Below are 21,075 nucleotides of genomic sequence, written 5' to 3'. Positions count from 1 at the left end.
ATATAAATAATTAAAAACCGAAACTACTAGAGTGCACTAATAAATAAGAAGTGTTAGGAGTAAGATACTAAAGTAAATCCTCCTAATAAGAGCAAAGTAAGTCTAGGTGCAATCCAGCAGGACAAGTACTAATTATACAATACCATAAGATGTCCTACAATTATTTTGATATGTCAGAACCACCGAAATCCTCGAACCCAGCAACAACAAGCTTACCTAAAAACTGGAGGGGCGCAAAACAGAAAGCGTGAGTGGGCAAAAATAAATGTTTCACAAAACCATTTCATTTATCAACATATCTAACCCTTCACTGTAAAACATGTATAATTTTTCCCAGAATTAGAATATAAGCATATACATAAATATATATATAAATATATTAATTCAAATCATGCTTCACATAATCATTTTCATATGTACGCCATGCCAAGATATAACAGAGTAAGCAATTCAGGTAAGAATAACTTCATAGAAATATAACATGTTAGCCGGAACCCCTGTGGTAGTCTGTACAGCTGAATTCATAGCTTACAAGTCAATCTAGCCGGAGCCACTACAATGACCTATACGGCACTATACTGCACAAGAGTCGGAACCAAATGAAAAGGTCTGTACGACAATACTGGGTGTAATATAATTATGCTCAACACTACTCTTTCATAATAGCAGGGCGATAAATCGCTAGTCACCTACGAGTTGGAACCATAATGAAGGTCTGTACGACAAGACTGTGCACCTAAATTGGATCCAATATGAGCATATGGTGCGGGAGGTGACATTATAAATAGGCATGTGCCATATATCTGGCTAAATCACAATCACCCTAGGTGCAGTTTTATGAGCTCAACGTTATTCAATCACATATCACATCATCGATAATTCACATAACCAAACATAACTCACCTAAGCTTACCTGAGCGTCCACAGCACCACAATTATATATAATGCATCATATACCAATTCATATACGAATTATAAACTCATATGCATGGCATTTAAGGCATAAACTCATTTAAGCATATTTTTTGGGAAAATCCCAAGTATATAAATATATACTGAAAACCAAAAGCCCACTCACTGGTATGTCGAAGGGTCGTAGCCCCCGAGTCGCCCTTAAACGCGCTCGTCCTCGGGATAAGTCTCACATATACGCGAATTAACTATAAAAACTTTATTATTGTGACATCCCACATTGCTCAGGGGAGTGATCCTCAAATGTATATTCACATCCTTACCTAGCACGAGGCTTTTTGGGAGCTCACTGGCTTCGGGTTCTGTATGAACTCTGAAGTTAAGCAAGAAGGGGGCCAGAGCACTCCCAGGATGGGTGACCCACTGGGAAGTTGCTCGTGAGTTCCCAGAAACAAAACCGTGAGGGCGTGATCAGGGCTCAAAGCGGACAATATCGTGCTACGGTGGTGGAGCGGGCCCGGGAAGTGATCCGTCCTGGGCCGGGATGTGACAAATGGTATTAGAGCCAATCCCTAGCTGGAAGTGTGTCGACGAGGACGTCGGGCCCCTAAGGGGGGGTGGATTGTGGCATCCCACATTGCCCAGGGGAGTGATCCTTAAATGTATATTCTCATCCCTACCTAGCACGAGGCTTTTTGGGAGTTCATTGGCTTTGGGTTCCGTAGGAACTTCGAAGTTAAGCGAGAAGGGGGTCAGAGCACTCCCAAGATGGGTGACCCACAGGAAAGTTGCTCGTGAGTTCCCAGAAACAAAACCGTGAGGGAGTGGTCAGGGCTCAAAGCGGACAATATCGTGCTACGGTGGTGGAGCGAGCCCGGGAAGTGATCCACCCCGGGCTGGGATGTGACAATTTCTTTACGCTTTCTTTTATGCAACTTTAGAGACAAAGAGTAATTGCTAGGGTTTTTGGAGATTAATAATTGTAATTTCACTTAAGATGAACACCACATCTTAGGGGTTGCCTGGTTTTTCAAGGGGTTTTCATAGAGTGTAATGAGTCTTTTATGTTTAGATTTGATCCGAACGTCTGGACGGGTTGCATGTTAGATATACATTCTATGTTGGAGGTTCCAAGTAGAATATAAATTAGGAAAACCTAACCTTCAAAGTGGCATGTGTAGATCATAAGTAATTGGTAAAAATGTATAGGATTGCTAGGTGATGGTGGAACCCTAGTGCTTTTATAAATTGGTATTTTAAAAACTGTTTCTTTTTCTTCATCTCTAATATTGCATATTAGTTTCTTTTATTAATTAAATTCGTTTTATTAAATTAGGTCATAAAAATCAATTATCTCTACCTTTTGCTTTACAATAATTAATTAGAATTTGTTTTGTTTTGATTTATTAATAATCTTTGTGGAGAACGACCTTGCGAGATTCGTTTATACAATAATAACCTTGTCATTCTTGCAAGTATTATAGAAGTTTTTAGCCTGTTTGCATGTGTAGTAAAATCCCTATCAACAACATCAGTAAAAAATTAAAACAAATTAGATATAAAACCTATTTGACCAGTTATACATGATAAAGCACAAATTTGATAAATTACTAGAGAAAAATATGTAACGGGTATAATCAAAGTGCATTAGGCATGCACTTTTGAGCAATTATCATGGACCCTTCTGCACACGTGTGTCAAACCCTCGCAACAGCATCTATAAAAGTTGATTTAGCAGCTTCAATCTTCATTTCACAAACCCGAGCAGGCTAGCAGCTACTTTCTTTTCATCTCCTCCCTCTCTAATCTTCTCTGCCTGCAACCCAAAGCTTTACCCCCTAACTTTAATGTCACAGCAGCGGCTTCATTTCTCGAGTCTTCGAGAAATCTCGTCAACAAATCTGAGCCCAAATCCTTGCAGTGCACAATTTGTCGACAACCAAAAGGTAAATTTCAGCGATCTCCATGTTCACTACTTGTTCTAATTGCTAAATTAGTCTGCAAAAAAAACTCTGAAAGTCTCATGCATGTGGTTTGGATTTGGTGCAGATCTCATAAGAAAAGGCGCAGATGGAAATGGCATTGTTGCACAAATCCAAAGGGAAGCCAACTAGCAGGTGTCTCAAAATTCTCAGAGTCAGAATTAAAGGCATAATTCTGAAACCTAGAAATATGTTTTCAACATGGATCTGTGGAATGTAGTAGGGCTGGGTTCGGTTCAAAACAGTTCGGTTTTTTACCAAAATCGAAACTAAACCGAAATTTCAGTTCGGTTCAATTTTTTTTTCGATTCGGTTTCGGCCCAGTTCGGTTATTTTTTATTTTATTTTATTTTATTTTTTTGAAAATGATTAAAAATTGAAATCTAAAATTTTAACATCTCCAATACAATCATAACATAAGCATTCCTACACAATGAAAATAAATATTTAAAAGTTCAACTAGAATCATCAATCAAATCTTCCAAAGTCCAAACTTAAAAAAAACATCAAAGTTTAAGTCTTCAAAAAGTCCAAATTTAAAATAAACATTACACTTCAAATCTTCCACACCTAAAATAAACATAACAAAGTCCAAATTTTACAGAAATATTCCACTTAAATAAAATCATAAACTCAAATAAACCTTCAAGATTTCATGTCTTCCACGCACTTCTTCTCTTCAACTCCTCAAGCTCAACGCTTAGGCCGCCTAGGAGGCAACATAGCTGATTAACACTACAACCGTTATCTCACTACGTGGTTAATCAACATATATATATATATATATAAGAGGGAGGTTAACAATGCAACCGTTGCTAAGAAAGAGAGCTCTACTTCAAGTTTGTAAAATTCACAAGTCAATATAAATGGAGTGTCAGATTCATTGAACTGCAAATTCAAAGTTTTTACTAAAATTTTCAGCAAAATTTTAAAAACATAAAATTTAAGAACTGGGTTTGGTAATTAATTTACATTTGGATTAAACCCAAAAACCCAATGGCAAATACAGATTATCAGACTCGTTGAACTAAGAAAAATAATCAAAATTTAAGACCTGGGGTTTGCAAATAATTACCAGGCAAGTCCCTTGGCTCGTGGATGCAGATATTGATTTCACTGATGACAACGCTGACAATGTAATCCATTCCCTCGAGCTTCATCTGCAAGTAATAGTGGACCAGCTATTCTTTTGTGGGGCGGAATTGAAATCCCAGAAACAATCACACTGAAAATGAGCACACATTCATGGATCTCAGTCACTTCATAACACTAATAAATCCAGAAAATCGGTAGATTAATAGAAAATACAAAAGTATGAAATGAATACCTCTCTAATCAGAACCAATTTCAATAGATAAATAGAACAGAAAATTAAACACAGAGAAATGAGAGTATGAGACTAACCTTTTGCAGTCGAGACTCGAAACGACAAGAAGAAGCTCACGGCGAGATGTGAGACAGATGACGAGGGCGAGGTGTGAGAGATTGAGAGTGAGAAAGGTCGCGCCGTCGCGGGTCGCCTGAGATTCAAGACTGAGAGAGACAAAGAGTGATTGAAGTTGAAGACCGAGAGAGAAAAAGAGAGGAGGCTAACCCTAGGCCTGGCAATTCCTGACATGACCCGACAATCCGACACGACACGACACGAAATTAACAGGTGTTTGGGTCGACATGATAACGAATCGGGTCGTTATCGGGTAACCCGATAAGCACCTGTTAAGATAACGGGTTGATTCAGGTATACACGTGGGTAACACGATACACGATAAGCATAATATTAATTTTATAATTTTATAACCCTAAAAAAAATACTATAATAACTATATATATATTTAACAATTTTATACCCCTAATATATATATATATTAAATTAACTATAATAATTATAATAATTATATATACTATAATAATTATACCCCCAAAATATTAACTATAATAATTATATATATATATATATATATTAAATTTTAAGTTAAATTTTATAAAAACTATAATAATTATTAATTAATATGCATCCATTGATTCCATAATTCCATTCCATTCCTACCGCACCCTTTGAAGAAAAATGGAGGGAAAATGAAAATTATAAGAAAAGTTGAAAAGGAAACAAAAAAAGAGAGGGAAAGATGGGTAGGCTGATGCCCTTTGAAGAAAAAGAAGGTAGGGAAAAATGAAAATTATAAGAAAAGCTGAAAATGAAACAAAAAAGAAAGGGAAAAATGAAAATTAATAAAAGTGGTGAGAAATTTAATTTTTTTTAAGTTATTAACTTTTTATCACACATATGACATATCCCACTATTTTTATAATGACACGTGATGTACTACTCCGTGTACCGGTCAATTATATGTACAAAATAAATAGATTTAAATCTACTTAATATATATATATATATATATATATATATATATATATATATATATATATATATATATACACCATTGAACTTGATGAGATACGAATTATACAAAACTAATTTCAACGATCAAACTGTCAAACTTGTTTGTATATGCTTCGAGATCGTATCAGCAAAAAATTGCAAAAAACAAACATTCACAGATCAAGTAACCAAACAAAACTTTTTGATGGTTATAAAACGAAAAATCACGATTTAATGGTTATTTTAATTCCGATTTTGATAATTTTTTATAGCTACACTCTTTGACCCTATATGAATACAATGAATGAATTCGATCTTCAATTTAAAATATTTACACTAGTGGAAACTACAAAATCTTATGTTATACTTAATGAAAGTATGAATAACTCTGAAGTATTAGTGAATCTATTGTTTTGATGGGATACTCATTCTACGAAACTAGTTTCAATGATCCAACCGTTAAACATGTTTGTATATACTTCAAGATCGCATATGCCAAAAATTGCAAAAAACAAACATTCAGATATAAAGTAACGGGACAAAACTTTTCGACGGTTATAAACGAAAAATCACAATTTAACGGTTATTTTAACTCCGATTTTGATGATTTTTTTACAGCTACACTCCTTGACCCTATATGAATACAATGAATGAATTAAATCTTCAATTTAAAATATTTACACTAGTGGATACCAAAAAATCTTATGTTATACTTAATGAAAGTATGAATAAACTCTTAAGTATTAGTGAATCTATTGTTTTGATGGGATACTCATTTTACGAAATTAGTTTCAATGATCCAACCGTCAAATATATTTGTATATACTTCGAGATCACATACGCTAAAAATTGCAAAAAACAAACATTCAGAGATAAAGTAACGGGACAAAACTTTTCGACGATTATAAACGAAAAATCATGATTTAATGGTTATTTTAACTCCGATTTTGATGATTTTTTACAGCTACACTCCTTGACCCTATGTGAATAAATGAATACAATGAATGAATTCGATCTTCAATTTAAAATATTTACACTAGTGGATACCACAAAATCTTATGTTATACTTAATGAAAGTATGAATAAACTCTTAAGTATTAGTGAATCTATTGTTTTGATGGGATACTCATTCTACGAAACTAGTTTCAATGATCCAATTGTCAAACATGTTTGTATATACTTCGAAATTGCATACGCCAAAAATTGCAAAACACAAACATTCAGAGATGAAGGAACGGAACAAAACTTTTCGACGGTTATAAAAAGAAAAATCACAATTTAACGGTCATTTTAACTCCGATTTTGATGATTTTTTATAGCTACACTCCTTGACCCTATATGAATACAATGATTGAATTCGATCTTCAATTTAAAATATTTATACTAGTGGATACAAAAAAATCTTATGTTATACTTAATGAAAGTATGAATAAACTTTTAAGTGTTAGTGAATCTATTGTTTTGATGAGATACACGCATTCTACGAAACTAGTTTCAACGATCCAATCGTCAAACATGTTTGTATATACTTCGAGATCGCATACACCAAAAATTGCAAAAAACAATCATTCAGAGATCAAGTAACTGGACAAAACTTTTCGACGGTTATAAAACGAAAAATCACGAATTAACGGTTATTTTAACTCTGATTTTGATGATTTTTTACAGCTACACTCCTTGACCCTGTATGAATACAAAGAATGAATTCGATCTTCAATTTAAAATATTTACACTAGTGGATATCATAAAATCTTATGTTATACTTAATAAAAGTATGAATAAACTATAATAATTATATAGATTAATTTAACAATTTTATACCCCTAAAAACTATAATAATTATTTAATATAATTATATATATATATATTAAATTAAATTTAAAAAATTGATGACCATTGGATCGGCTGATATCAAGCCAAAGTTCCAATACAATTTCATGATGATCGATGTAAATCGAGGATTTTGTAAATTGAGGTTTAAACTTTTGAGAAAGACTTCACAACCTTGAAAACAAAAACTTTTTCATTTTGCATATCCTTGCACATTTAATATTTGTAATAGATTAGTAGTGTATGTATTATTTTTTTATTAGGCACTTATTTTCGAGTGTAGATGTAGTACTTAAATGACAAATTTGTTTTAATGTTTTGAAGTAATATTTATGTGGCAATGTGTGGTATGTGCAAATTTAAGAAAAAAAAATATTTTTCTTAATGGGTTATAACGAGTCGGGTCACTTTACCCGTTGGGTAAAGTGACCCGACCTGTTAATGACCCGTTAAGATAACGGGTGTAACACAACACGACCCGTTAAGATAACATGTGTTACACGAAAATGACACGAACACGACAGACACGACTCGTTTGCCATGCCTAGCTAACCCTTTGCTGTCAAGACTCGAAAGGGCAAGAAAAAGCTGACGGCGAGATGAGAGGCTGACGGCGAGATGCAGCACAAAAGTTCTCTCAATCTTTCAGTTTTTTGTGAACCCACCCCTAGAAAAAGCTCTCTCAATCTTTGTGATTTATCTCTATGAATATGACTTCTTTGTGCTCATGAATTTGTACTTGTGTGTGCTTGCATGTCTCTACTGATGTATTTGTGAGCACTGAGCAAACACGTGCATGAAACTTGATCTGCCATATGTGGACCCTTTTGCACACTTGAATCCCCGATTGTGGAACCATGTACATAGAATTTTGTTGAATGGTATGTAAATTAAGTTTATGGGAGACAGAGGAGTGAATGAATGTTGATTGCATGCCTTTAGTTTAGATTAGGCCGAATTAGTTCCGAATGCAACCTGCAATCACAAATTAGAAACCTAATTAGATAGTAAAAATAACAAGAATTAAAAATTGCTTTATATTTTAATTTTTTTATATATTTATTTTCAATTTTCTGATTTTCAATTTTTTTTTTGTTTTTTTTTGTTTTTGTAATTGAAATAAAAGCATGAAAATAAAAAGAAAAAAGTTAGAAAAAATTGGGTTGCCTCATAATATGCGCTTTAGTTAAAGTCTATAGCTAGATGGATTGGAAAGACGTCGTTGATCACGTCACTTGTTCTTTTAGAATCAGCCACTCCTTAGCAGCATCGTAAGGCGATAGTAAGTACGTAATGTGTTAAGGTTTTATCAATTATGCATTTAAATTCAGTGGCTGAATTCTTCATATCAGCCCTTCTATGTGAATGAATCTTTGTAATCCAATTGGGTCCATTCCAGCGAGGCTTACGTCTTTATCGAATTGACTTGAACTTTGTATTTAATACCCACAACCTCTACACTGGCAGAATTTCTCTATGAGGAATTTGGCTTTCACGGAACTGACCCTAATTTTCTTTAAATTTGATGGATTGGGCTGATGGCCTGTTCAATTCAACAACCAAAACCTTTTTTTATTGGTAGTTGTCTGCCCTGTATATAAGTCTATCAGATTGCTAAATAGTTAATCAAGTGGTGCATCAAACTTTAACTTTGCATAGACAACCCCTTCCAACACGTCAGTTTCCTTGCATTCTTGCAACCTTTTGGAATGGGTTGTGGTGGGACATAAGCTTGGGTGGCCAAAGGTTTTGGAAGGATTTTAGGATCAGCATGTGTTGTTTCCTCCTTTAGGTATGAATAGCTTGCAGATTGCTTCTCAGTTCCTACACCAATCTCCTCTTTATCACCATTGTCAAGCCCCGATCCTGACATACGTTCAAGATCAATACGTGATGTCACCAAGTACCCGTATATATAGCATACCCTACCTCTAGGATATGTGCAAATCATAACTCATGATCCAACTGCGTAGTAATTTTTTCGTACACTTTATGGCTGCATTTAATCTCGTTGTTAGACTGTCTACGTACCCTAAATAGGGATCAAGCCATTGTAGTTCACCATCATACACTAAACTTCGACACTTATCCCAGTACGTTTTAATAGGAAAACGTATCATTCCTCAATCAATTATTCAGACTTGACAAGCATGAATTAATTGATTCAAGCTACATAATGAACCCACATGACATTCAAGATTTCCATTCCATCCATCATAAAATCACTATCCTAATATTGCAATCACAAAGCATGTAACATATCAAATGATCAACAAAGCATAATATTATCCTCTAGTCACATTCATTAACTAATCTAATCATATTAACAACAATTATATCCAACATCATTCCACTATCACTTCAATTAACCAATTCCATGAATCAAGGAGGCACGATGCTAACATTTAATTACGTTAATCAATCAATAAGATCACATACAATTTCCAGAAATTTAATAAAAGAAATTCTGCATAATTTCCTACATGGATTCCATGTCATAACATGATAAAACTAATTTATAAACACAACGTCAACACTGAGCAATTACTATTACTCGAATCTAGGGCCGGACTAACCTTATGGAAATAAGCCAGAGTAGGGATTTCGGACCTCTCAACAGAATCTAACTTAAATACGGTCGCCTATTGAAATGTACCAAGTACAACTAATCATCATCACCCTTAGTATGCATATGGGCCCCCATTGCGGATAAACCAAGCAGAACTATAGGTATAATCTAAACGTGCATGCAGTGATCACTTATCGCAGATGTACCAAGCATGATCACTTCTCACAGTCCTTTATCGCGGATATATCAAGCAGGACTATATCCTATAACTCTAGGTAGAGACCACCTATCGCGGATATACCAAGTATGATCACCCCTAGAATGCGTATGGTCCCCCATTACGGATAAACCAAGCAGAACCATAGGCATAGTCTAACGCATAGTCCCCTATTGCGGATATAACAAGTAGGACCACGTCCTATCTCTAGGTAGTGATCACCTATCGTGGATATACCAAACATGATCACCCCTAGAATGCATATGGTCCCCAATTGAGGATAAACCAAGCAGAACCATAGGCACAGTCTACCGTGTGGTCCCTTATCGCGGATATACCAAGCAGGACCACGTCCTAACTCTAGGTAGTGATCACCTATTGTGGATATACCGAGAATGATCACCCCTAGAATGCGTATGGTCCCCCATTGCGGATAACCCAAGCATGACCATAAGCATAGTCCAATTGTGCAGGCAGTGATCACCAATTGGGGATAAACTAAGCCTAATCACCCCTGAAATATGTATGGTCCTCCATTGCGGATAGACCAAGCAGGACCCTCCAATTACCATTACTACTTGGTGCAATCAGTTCAACACACGTAGGCATCTGCACTATCAGCTTCTCGTGACCACTAACTATCTTGTCATACAAGCATAAAAGTTCTACATAATACTTTTAATAAGATTCTCGGTTCACATCGTCATAAAAACATTCATACACATCATACCAATCATACAATTCAAACAACATATCATAAACATTTCAAATCTACAGTCGAATCATAATTAATAAACATAGATCGATGGGTAAAGTAAAAATAACAATTCAATAGAAATCACCCATATTATAGTCACTCACCAACCAACGTAGGCCCACTAGATTTCATTTAGTCTCTAATAGTACGAATTTAGTATTTAAAAAAAATGATTCTAAAAATGTTGACCAAAAGTCAACTCTCAATCAACAGTAGGGTCCACAACCCTAGTAATCTAATTCGGAAGATCCACCTATCATATTTTTGATTCGTCATTTCCCAAGAGTCTCATTAATCATCTAGAACAGTATTCTAAAATTTTGGAATGATCCAACGGTCGGATCTCCACCAATCGCTAAAATTACTTGGCGGTCGACATTTGATCTTACAAATTAGAAATTCAATTCTAGAAGATCCGTACATCGGATTCCCTATCCATAAGTTCTTAATGTCTTCAAATATTACGTACTATAATGCATTAGAGTTTGGAGAAGATCCAACGGTCGAATCATCGAATCATAAAAGGGTTCAGTTGCGTAATATTCCATATTAAGTTCAAACTATTGAACTATATCAATGGTTATCAAATTTGAAATCAGAACATTGAATTTAACAAAAAAAGGCAGTGTCGGCCCACTGGCGACGCGCCGCTGCGGGTGGCGGTTTCCGGCGAATGGAAACCCCAAATTCCCACCAACTCTAAAATTCACCAAATTTTGTAAAAATGTATAACTCAAGGAGAGGAACATTTTTCATACTTAGTTCGAAGTCCAATTCGACCGGGAAACGCCTGAAAACCACCTCGATATGCTGGAAACCCTTGAAATAGTGTGCTTCGATTCGTCAAATTCTCAACTCCACTGCGCCCATACTTGTTTGGGGTTTGCTCTTGGGTCCAAGTGAAAAGTTTTGGTAGTGGTAGTCACTGGAATACCTTTCAGAAACGACGAATCGCCCTCGCACCTCACGAAGCCCTCGGCTTCAATTCTCGCGTAATAGGACCAAATTGATATCAGATTTTTTTTTTATGAAAATAGATGAGGGAAGGTTTTGGGGTATTTCTTAGGTGTTTAATTGGTGTAATTCGCCAGATTTTGGCCGGGAAAGGCATCGGAAACCCTTGTTTGCTTCAAGTCGAGAAGAAGCAAAACGGGTCGAGGGAATTCCTTGCTTCTCCTCTCCCTCCTTTTCCCTCTTCCTTCCCTTTCTGAATGGTCTTTCCCCCTACATTTCTTTCCCACAACTCTCATTTCCCCCCTCTCTTGCTTCCATTTGGCAGCTTCTAATCCTTTTTTTTCTTTTCTTTTCTAATTGGTCCCTTTCCAAAGTAATGGGAACCCCAAAAAGATTAAATTCTTATTTTATTTAAGAAACTTCTAATGTCCGTAACTTCTCCTTCCTCGTCTCAATTTACGAACAGCCTTCGCTTACGCACTTGTGGTATCGAGCTCAATTTGAAAACATTAAGAATGACCCTCGAAGGTCTACGGATTATAAATAATTATTTTTCAAAAATTCAAACTTTGTACTTAAGTAATTAAAATAAAAAATTAATTTATATTCGCGAAAATACTATAAAATATCGTGAATACGAAATTACAATAGTGAAATCCAAGAAAGGAATTTCACAATCATAGTTTTTCCCACAGTTTAATGCTTGAATATGAAATCCTTGATTGGTTATTTCAAAATACAACTAAGTTGATTCCAACAATTTAGAGAGTTTGTCCTCCACCGAAAGCTTGTGTGGCACATTAGGCTGCTTAAAATACTGCTCATGACATTTTTTCAAACTTGGAGTGTAGAATTCTGAATAGGGATTTTTCCAATGCCTTTTTTAGTCGATTCTCATATTGATATGCTTCTGGACAAACTGTCACAACCCGGCCTGGGGCAGACCACTTCCCAGGCCCGTTCTACCACCGTAGCACGATATTATCCGCTTTGGGCTTACCATTCCCTCACAGTTTTGTTTCTGGGAACTCATGAGCAACTTTCCAGTGGGTCACCCATCCTGGGAGTGTTCTGGCCACCTTCTTGCTTAACTTCGGAGTTCCTACGGAACCCGAAGCTAGTGAGCTCCCAAAAAGCTTCGTGTTAGGTAGGGATGGGAATATATATTTAAGGATCACTCTCCTAAGCGATTTGGGATGTCACAATCCACCCCCCTTAGGGGCCCAACGTCCTCGTCGGCACACTTCCGGCTAGGAATTGGCTCTGATACCATTTGTCACATCCGGGCTCGGGGCAGACCACTTCCAGGGCCCGTTCCACTTCCGTAGCACGATATTGTTCGCTTTAGGCTTACCATTCCCTCACGGTTTTGTTTCTGGGAACTCATGAGCAACTTCCTATTGGGTCACCCATCCTGGGAGTGCTCTGGCCACCTTCTCGCTTAACTTCGGAGTTCCTATGGAACCCGAAGCCAGTGAGCTCCCAAAAGGCCTCGTGCTAGGTAGGGATGGAAATATACATTTAAGGATCACTCTCCTAGGTGATGTGGGATGTCACACAAACTCAAGAAAATATTCTTTTTCAGGGCATTGCAAAATATCATGGGTGTTCAAACAGTAAAGTGCACAAATTGTAGGTTTAATTCCATAAAACCCCATTCTACAGATCTGACCCATAAAGGTGATCCTCCTAGTTGTACATCGAATCCAGAGAGGGTACAAATTCCATTGTGGCACTGCTCTCAAAATCAACAAGTTGTAGCCTAAAAAAAAATCAAGTAAATAAAAGTTAGGGACAAAAGTAAGTAACTAAGAATATGATAAACACAAATTATTTAAAACAATTCTCGGCAACGACGCCAATTTTTTGATAGGATCTTTACCACATGCAAAAGTAAGGATAAAAACACTTAAAAATACTTGTAAGAGTACAAGGTAATCGTAGTATAGTCGGCTCTAGTAAGGTCGTTCTCCATATGGATTGAATGAATAATTTATGTAAAAATCAAATCTTAATTAATTATTTGAAAATAAAGTTTGGAAAAGGTTGATTTTATGACCTAAAATATTAAAAACGAATTTAATTAAAATGATTAAATAAATTAGCAAAGTAAACAAAACAAAAGAAAATGTTTTGAAAACCAAATTGTAAAAGCCAAGGGTTCAACCGTCACCTTAATAATCCTACGTAATTTTACTAATTACATATGAATTACACATGCAACTTTGAAGGTTAGGTTTTCCTAATGCATATCCTCCTCGTGATATTTAAGTAAGAACGTATGTCTAACATGCAATCCATCAATAATACTTCAATTAAATGTAAGCATGCATGTCACATCCCGGCCCGGGCCCCTACCACATCTCGGGCTTGACTTCGCCGTAGCACGATATTGTCTGCTTTGGGCCCCGACCACGCCTTCACGGTTTTGTTTCTGGGAACTAACACGAGAACTTCCCAGTGGGTCACCCATCATGGGATTGCTCTTGCGCGAACTCGCTTAACTTCGGAGTTTCGATGGAACTTGAAGCCAGTGAGCTCCCAAAATGCCTCGTGCTAGGTAGAGATGGTCTGGCCAGGGATTGACTCTGATACCAAATTGTCATATCTCGGCCCGAGCCCCGCCCACATCCTGGGCTCGACTACACCGTAGCACGATATTGTCCACTTTGGGCCCCGACCACGCCCTTACGGTTTTGTTTCTGGGAACTCACACGAGAACTTCCCAGTGGGTCACCCATCATGGGATTGCTCTCGCGCGAACTCGGTTAACTTCAAAGTTCCAATGGAACTCGAAGCCAATGAGCTCCTAAAAGGCCTTGTGCTAGGTAGAAATGAGAATATACATATAAGGCTTACATGATCCACTTCTTTGGGCGATGTGGGATGTTACAATGCAAGACTCATTAAGTTCTGTGAAAACCTTTTGAAAAACTATGCAACCCCTAAAAGCGTGATATTCGCCTTAGGTGAAATTACAATTATCAATCATAAGAAGCAATACTCAATCCTCCGGTGTTATTTTGACCGAATTGCATTCGATTACTTATCTAAACATCATAATGGTAGCTAAACATTAAGACATAGAGACAGTTTAAACAAAGTGATTAACAATTTAAAGTAAGCGTGCATAACATCATAAGCAATTGAATAAAGACTACATATTCATGCTAAGACTCGTGGCCTCACCCTAGCAAGGAAAAATTAGTTACGAACAATCATAAAAGAAAAGGAATTTTATTGAAATTAGAAAAAGGATAGAAAATACCTTGAAAGAAGAATACAAATCGTCAAAGCCTAGCCAAGTTCTCCAAATTGATGCGTTCTTAACCCTAATGGCTAAATAGCCTTATTTATATTGCTAGAAGATAAAATCATTCCTAGAAAAAGTTTTATAATAAAACTAGGAAACTAAATAAATTAAAATAAACTAGGAAACATAGTCCCAAACTGATGAAATCTGCCCATAATCTTCACAGTCACGTTTTGGATCCAAATCTCCTCCAAATCTGGCCTATGATAACTCATTTTGAAGCTTGGAATAATCTGAACACTTCTCCAGAAAGGCCCAAACCCAAAAGAGGTCATCTTGGACTCCAAAAATTACAATTAAGCCAAAAAGGCACTTTCTAACATCACCCATTGCTCTTTTATTTAATCGCCAGAAAATAATCTTTTGGTAGAAAAATATGATATTTTGACATGATCAAGCTAAGCGACTCACAAACGTCCTCCAATTGGAATTACTCCAAAATTCATCCATTTGATCACGTTTTTTCCCAGAGGAAGTTGAAAATCTTATATTAAAAATTCAATTCAAAATATAATAATTCTCACAAAATAACCAATAAATTATAACTAAGAATTGGATAAAATAAGTAGTATAAAACTGTCATTTTCTATTATTCAACAAGTTATCAAAAAGTATTTTTTTTGGAAACTTAAGAGCGACAATTTTCTATTATTCAACAAGTCAGTCTTTTTTTGGAAACTTTAGAAAGGAGATATTTGAAAAACTAAACCCTTCTTCTACTACCATAGGAGCCTGCTTGGCTGTCATTTTCTAAATTTCTATTATCAACAAGTTATCAAAAAGTCAATTTTTTGGAAACTTAAGAAAGGGGATATTTGGAAAACTAAACCCTTCTTCTAACAAGAAATACTAGGTCACACCTCAAGGCTTTCGCTTAGGTAGGACTATTCATGAAACGCTCGCCTACGCCTTCGCCTTTTAAAACAGTGTGTTTCACACACAAAACCCTTAGCCACGCATAGACCCAAACAGACTTGACCATTTTTTTCTCATGGTTTAGAACCCTTCGAGTCCCTTTTGAGCAATGCTTAAACCCGTTCGAGTTGTTAAAATTCTGCAAAAATTGGAATGGATTGAACCCATCTTTCACAAGGAGTAACAGTTGAGCTTTCCTGTGAAGTTGGTCAAAGAAATATAGCATATTATCTTATCTGAATGAAGACTAAAGCTTAACAGAAAATTAATTAAGCTGTTGTCTGCACTCATCTCCATCTTACTAAATAGAGAAACAATTTTTTCTGAGAAACCATTCATATTTTTTTTTTTTCCCAAAGACAATCCAATCATATTAATGGACACATTTATTGGGTGCTTGGGTGATTGGATACATAAATCCATTCCAGTGGTTACACGCAATTGGTTACTTGCACACATAATTATCCATTCAAGTGAGTAACGGATACTGTATGTTCTTTGTCCCAAAAATGACGTATTCATTTTTTTTTTTATCAAACGATAAGTTTGTTAAATTAGAGAGCCCACGGAGTTCGAACCTATTAGTAAATTAAACTTTATGAGCTCGTTTGGAAATGTTTTATAAAATGGATAAAAGCATTTTTGGTGTAAATGTTTTTAGAATTGATTCTTAATGAAAATGCAAGTAATTCTTGAACAAGCCGAAAATATTTTCTCCAAAAGCGGTCTAAGTTATTTTAAAAGCATTTCCAAATGAGCCATATATCTTTGAAAATAATATAAAAATGAAAATCTATATAGGGATATATTAAAAAAGATGATCAAACCATAATATATAATCTTACTATCGAAAATATTTCAAGAATTTTATGGATATAGAGACAATTGTGGATGCAAATTTCTTCCTTCTTGTTCTTGGACAAAATTGCACCTACAAAACAAACAACACATTCCTCACACACCCATGATGAATTGGAGGGGGGGGAGGGGGGGTTTTGGCCGAAGAACCTCCGATGCCAAAGTTAGAATTTTGAGGGAAAAATGTTTGGAGAATTTGGAGAATTTAGCAAAAGTGTGGAACTTAGGTTTTTAGAGAAAATGGGGCAGTATATGCTGGCCCCCTTTGGAGAGATGGTAACTGGCCCTTTGTGGCATTTTTGGGCGTAATTGGTAGTTAATTAGCCAATTAATAGATTAATTAGGTAATAAATCAATTAATTAGCTAATTAATATAATTTGAAAGGAATGTTTTGGGGGTTACCTTGTGGAGAAGATTTGATGAGGATTGATGAAATAGGTTTTGAATAAATACCTATTTTTGGCACTTTTGACTTGATTGTGGGATGATTGTCCACTGCTCGCGCGTAGGAATTCTGGTGTTCCTCGAGGGTAATTTTGTCATTTTCACCCTAGAATCCACATATCGTCTCTTGATTATTTTTGGCTCCACAACAATGTGAAAGAATCCTTAAAAGAGTAAGCACTACAAGAATTTTAATAGTGAATCTCCCACATATTATTTTGTTATATGCCATTTTCTAACGATGACACGTGAAAATAAACTGAATTGTAACGTTGTGGTGGGGGTGAACTCATTCCATCTAAGTCATGAATTTAAAATCAGCAGTCAATCTCTTTCGTAAGTCATTCTTGTTCAAAAAGTGAAAAATGATGTGCGTAAGTAACCTGAGGCTCTGTCGTATACTAGTACTAGTCCGACAAGGCTATCTAAATCATTTTATCATGTCGTGCATAATAAGTTTCATTGACTGCCATTGGTTGCGTTTGAAAAAGACAGTGACTTTTACCCTCATTTGTTGTAGAGATCGTATGTGTATATAGTTGTTTGTTTGCATGCATTGGAGAACAAAGGAAGAAAATGTGGAGGCTGAAAATTGCTAAGGGTGAAAATGACCCATTTTTGTTCAGCACAAACAACTTCACGAGGAGGCAGACATGGGAGTTTGACCCCCATGCAGGTACTCCTCAAGAGCGTGCTGAGATTGAACATGCTTGTCAAAATTACCACCAAAACTGATTCCAGGTCAAACCTAGCAGTGATTTACTGTGGAGAATGCAGGTGCATAATTTGAGTAAATACCTATTTTGGGCACTTTTGACTTGATTGTTGGATGATTGTCCATTGCTCGCGCGTAGGAATCCTGGTGTTCCTTAAGGGTAATTTTGTCCTTTTAACCCTAGAATCCACGTATCGTCTCTTGATTATTTTTGGCTCCACAAATGCCCTCACACATGTGTAAAGATTTTCTTGCTTTAGGAAACTTAGGCTTGTTTCCTATTTTGATGTAGATTCCTTCTTTAATAAGAAATTAGATCATTCTAGGAAAGGGAAATAAATTTCTCTCAAAGCCTAGTTAAGTCCACCTTAAGTGGGTTATTAAATCAACTTTGGAGAGCGATTTATTCTACCCTACAAGAGAGAGAGCTAGATGATATTTGTTCCTCCTCCCCTAGCAATCTTCTACACTTGCCCGTGCAAAGGACCGTCTTTTGTTGCTTTCTTTGTCTTTTCCGCGCTGCACCAAGGTGAGAAAATTTTATTTTTTCTCGTTTTCTTCTTGGATATTGCTATTGCAGGGCAACCGTTGGGGTGGTGTGGCACGTAGGTTGGCAGGGGCTAAGAGTCGGCTCGGCATAGGCCAATGAGGTGTTGTGGCAGAGACCACTGCTTGGGCTGCTTGGCTTGGCTAAAACCAAGGGCAGCTTGTGCGCCTGGGGCCGCGGATTGAGGCGCTAGGGCGCATTGCTAGGCGGGCCGCATGGCTCATGTCCTTTGAACTCTTGGACCTGACGTGGGCTAGGCCAACAATTGAGAGAATTGAGGAGGTCGTGAGGCTCATGGGCTATTGGAATGCTGGGCATGCAGGCCTCCTGCCTGCTGGAATGTTGGGTTGAGCTCCCACGCTGAGTATCGCGAATGGCGTTGGCTGATTAATCCTCTTCGCTGGGAGAAACGTGGGCTGCTCCCGAAAGAAGAGGTAAAGAGGATCAAGGTGGATGTATTGGCTCGTCTAATCGTTGTCGTGAGAGCTTACTATGAATGAAGGTAGAAAGAAGAGATCTTCCCCGCATGCTCAAGATATGCTGGTTGAGAACAAACTGAAGACTTCATCTGCTGCTCATGAGGGTTCGTCTGCTACTGAGAAGCCTGTGATTGACATGACTTCCTCTAATGGGAAGAAAATGAGGCTGCTAGATCTGAGCCTGTGGCACTTACCATGTCGAGAATGGCTAGTACGATTGCTGATAGAATTGCTTAGCGTAAACGTCCTGTCATGCCCCCAGTGCCGAAGTTTATACAAAGACGTTCGTTAGGAGCTAAGTCTGGTTCCTCTTCAAGTGACGCTAAGGTCCACTCACTCTGCTGCTGAGATTGATTCACCTATTGGGAAGGAGGAGCCTGTTCGCGTGAGCAGCTGTGAAAAATCCATTAAGCCTGCTCTGGGGAGGCTGCTGAGATCTCTGTGCTTTTGAAACTAGATGGACGCTTGTGCCAAGTTTGTCGATGGCATTAGAAAGGTTGTTTGCCCAAGTTCCTTTACGAAACATACAACCCAATATAAAAAGACTGCTCTGTTTTCTGTGATGCAGATATAGCAAGGCTGCTAAAGAGGTGGTGAATACTATGGTAGCTGAAGTTTAATCCTCGACCGAGGGGATAAAAAGGTTGGATTCTGAGCTCGTTGCTTTGAAGGGGTCTAATATTTCTACCCCCACTTCTCTGCAGCTTGTGACAGCTCACCAAGAGATCATTGACTTAAAGACTAGGCTTGACGCGATCCAAGTTAAGTATGAAACTGTAGAGAATGAGATTGGATGTTACATACCTCAGATTCGAGATCTTGAGTTTGTAGTTTCTGAGCTTCGTTTCTCTGCTTATGCAAAGATTGAAGAGTCGATTACTGCGTATAATCAAGTGATCCACTTTAAGAGAATCGTCCATATGCTTGATCCCTAAGTGTTGGAACTTCAAGGTGCACTGAAGATCAACGAAAGTATGAAGAAGGAAGTGGATGAGTTGCAGCGCATCCATGTTGGTTTGCTCGAGGAAAACGAGCAGCTGAAGGGTGAGAATGCTGGGTTCGAGGTTTTGAAACCTTCTTTATTTCTCCGGAAAACTTACTTGCTTTTACTTTTGAGGCTTCCATTGGAGAAGTTGGTGCCCAGGCTGAGGCAGCTAAGGGTGAAACGCTGGATGATGCCATTGCTAAAAGCTTCGCGGCTGCTGAAGGTGTGGCGATCGAGTGGTCATGGGATGTCCAAGTTGCTGAAGTGTAGTCTTCTAGGTAGCCTTTAGGATTTTCTTTGTTTTCCTTGTAGCTCTTGTTTTGCTTGAACTCATTCGGCATTCACTAGTCGTTTATAGACATGCTTCCTTCATTTTTCTTCATCTTCGCTTCTTTTGTTCATGCCTTAACCTTTAGACTTTATAGACCAATGGTAGGTGTGCTACTTTTCCATAAGTAGACAGGCCCGCGTAGTATATACAGTCGTATTTGTTGGTGTAAAACTTTGCAAAGTTGTTAGCCATAGGGTTAGCAGCCAGATGCTTTACTTACAGAAGCAGACAAGTCCACGTAACCACTAGGTTTTTAACCTTGGCTTTCTCCAATTCTGTAGGTTGCATAGAAAGTATCACAACACTTTAGGACTTGGTGTAGGTTGTTTCACGCTTGGCAGAGGTGAAGCTTATCGACTACGTAGCATGTCGGCAGTGGATAAAGCTTCATATATGCACACTAGCTTGTTTAACCTTTCATAAGCATGGCAAGCTGTAGGCAATCTTCTGGAAACCGTAGGCAATCTTAGCAAGTCTAGTGCGGCTTTACTGCTCGAAGGGCAAGCCGTAGGTAATCTTCTGGAAACCGTAGGCTACCTTAGTGCACTCGGTAGCAGCTTTAGGGTTCCAGGGGTAAACATCCATGGGGCATACTACGTAATGTGCCTTCTCCGTCTTTGAGGTCCTGTTCCCCGCGGATTAGGTCAAGAGACCCAAAATTCTTCAGTTAGCTAAGCCTTGAAAAATACCATTGTGGTTACTAGGAATCCCGGTGTAAACCATCAGGCATCTAGTTATACCATGGCAGCCCGACTCATCCACGTCTGGATATTCAGAGTGTAAAGTTTATCTTCCCGCATTAGAGAGCAAACCCATGTGGGTGTGGGGGAATTGGTTTACCCTCTTGCACTGGAGAGCAATTATGATAGCATGGTTGGTCTCTCGA

General features: G+C 37.4%; 1 long non-coding RNA gene across 1 annotated transcript; it reads left to right on the top strand.

Moving 5' to 3' along the window:
• Positions 1-2,687: 2,687 nt before the first annotated feature.
• Positions 2,688-3,197, top strand: LOC126591167 (uncharacterized). The gene is made up of 2 exons (XR_007612265.1): positions 2,688-2,858; positions 2,962-3,197. It is a non-coding gene; the product is annotated as an uncharacterized LOC126591167 (long non-coding RNA).
• The last annotated feature ends 17,878 nt before the right edge of the window (positions 3,198-21,075 follow it).

This window comes from Malus sylvestris, chromosome 11 (assembly GCF_916048215.2).
Source record: "Malus sylvestris chromosome 11, drMalSylv7.2, whole genome shotgun sequence".
Classification (NCBI taxonomy): Eukaryota; Viridiplantae; Streptophyta; class Magnoliopsida; order Rosales; family Rosaceae; genus Malus; species Malus sylvestris.
This window is presented reverse-complemented; position numbering and strand designations above follow the sequence as displayed.